General features: G+C 45.2%; 1 protein-coding gene across 1 annotated transcript in view; it reads left to right on the top strand.

Moving 5' to 3' along the window:
• ATRN (attractin) overlaps positions 1-2199 on the top strand; it is a 142892-nt gene that overhangs the window by 19325 nt on the left and 121368 nt on the right. The window lies entirely within an intron of this gene.

Below are 2199 nucleotides of genomic sequence, written 5' to 3'. Positions count from 1 at the left end.
ATTCCCAGCTCTCCCAGCCTGATCCAGAGCAGAGGGGCTCCAGGCCTGGAGCAGCTCCGGGGCCTCCTCTGGGCTCTCTCCAGCAGCTCCACATCCTTCTGCTCTTGGCCCCAGGGCTGGGGCAGCTCTGCAGGTGGGCTCTCACCTGAGGAGAGATGAGGGGGGCACAGGGGCAGAATCCCTCCCCTCCCCTGCTGCCCACTCTGGGATCAGCCCAGAGCACAGGGGGTTCTGGGCTGGGTCATGTCCTGCTCTCACCCACGTGCACCCCTAAGTCTTGCTCCCCTGGGGTGCTCTCCATCCTCAGCCTGTTCTGATACCAGGCATTGCCCTGACCCAAGTACAGGACTTTGCACTTGGCCTTGTTGAACCTCATGAGTTTTGCACTGTTCCACCTCTCCAGCCTGTCCAGGTCCCATTGGGTGGCATTCCACCCCTCAGGCGTGTCACCCTCACCACTCAGCTTGGTGTCATCAGCTGTTCATGGGTGCAACAGAGCTGGAAACTCAGCTGGATTCTCTGGCCAACACTAGTGCTGACCTGGGCTCTGCTCTCTGAGCCAGTGATCACAATCCTGCTTGAGTGCCTGTCCAAAATCCCTCAGGTGGATGTGCTGGAGGGACTGTTAGGAGAGAGGGGTCATGTGGCTGAAGGGAGTATGTCTGGGAGCAGATTTCACTGAAATGAGGTTGAAAACTGAATTATCTGAATAGATTGTAGGAGATTGTAGTGATAAATTGTTGGTTTATTTTATTATTGGTGTTCTGTGGACTTCTTCTTCTCCCCTCAATGAAATTCTTCTCTGTGCCCTCCTCGAGAAAAATATTTACATGCCTTTCATTCTTTACAGTAACACATGTGAGGAGAAGGACATTTTTGGGACAGACAGAATATCCTTGTGCGATACAAACGTACAGACTCTTTACTGAGGGACCACACTTCCCTTGTTCTCTCAGGTTTAATATTTCATGCTTAAAGGGCTCCTTTGGTCTTGTTTTATTTTTACTGCTTGTGGCATCCCTGAGAACATCTTCTTTATTAGTTGATCAAGGTGTCATTAAATTATGATATTGGCTGAGAATTGGTTTCATTAATAAATACAGTATTTTCATTATCAACTCCCTGATCTTTGCGTGTCTTTATGGTGTTCCTTCAGCCAAAGACCTGCTTTAAAACGTCAAGGATTTGTCATTCTGTAGGATCACAAATGTTTTCCTGGATTTTGGGATGTACTGTTATTACTGTATCCCACAGCTGTAGGGAGGAGAGAAGATCCAGCAGGCAGGAATTGTGCAGCAAGATTGATTTATTTAATTATTTTACAAACTCTTATAGACTTTTTTCTTCATAGTCTAATTGGACAAAGGACCAGCCACCCCCTGGGTGGATTGGCTAAAATCCTAAACATCCATTGTCAAAATATTTTTCTACTGTACCATAAACAAAGTTCTACAAGGTCACAGGTGTTCATAGTTTACAGAACTTCTAATCTCTTCGTGAGAGAGAAGAGTATCCCCCGGGCTTAGAAAGAAGCAAGAAAAGTCTTGCTAGCAGCAATATTGTATCCACGTACTATGACTGTTTTAAGGATCTGTATCTGAGATTGTGTGTCAAAATCTGTTTTTGAGGCCCAGGCCAAACAGAAGTTAACCTTAACAGCAATCTTTTTCCTAACTACTTGTATTTCTTTAGGGATCAGTTTTCCTAGCAGGTAACACTGCTACGTAGTAGCTTAACATTTTTGGATGTCAGGAAGGAAATAAAAGGAATTATTTCAATCCCTGTTAGGAAAGTGGGTCAGGCTGTGATATTTATTTATAGAATGTCTCAGTATTTTCATTTTTGTTGCAACACTGACTGATCTTTGGCTTGAGCTTTTCTGTAAGTGCGACTACCAGGTTCTGAGCTCTGCATTTGGCCTAGAAATCAGCAGTGATGGAGGGTGGCAAGTTTGGAGCTAAATCAGACTCTAAATGGGCTTCTTGAGGGTTCAATGGATTATTTTGGGCTTTAGTGCTTAGGAAGAATTGGGCAGCAGTTTCATATATGACATTGGAAAGCGGAAGGGATTGCTGCTGCTGCTTTTACATTTCTCATAGAAACTTGGTGGTTTTGCATTTGTGTGACAAAGTGCAGGATGTTGATGGTCCTCTGCTCCATGGGGATGGCCTTAAGCTCCACTTATTTCTGATTCCTGCT

Source organism: Corvus brachyrhynchos, unplaced genomic scaffold, assembly GCF_000691975.1.
Source record: "Corvus brachyrhynchos isolate BGI_N302 unplaced genomic scaffold, ASM69197v1 scaffold910, whole genome shotgun sequence".
Classification (NCBI taxonomy): Eukaryota; Metazoa; Chordata; class Aves; order Passeriformes; family Corvidae; genus Corvus; species Corvus brachyrhynchos.
Note: the sequence above shows the minus strand (reverse complement) of the source record. Positions and strands in the feature narration are given on the sequence as shown.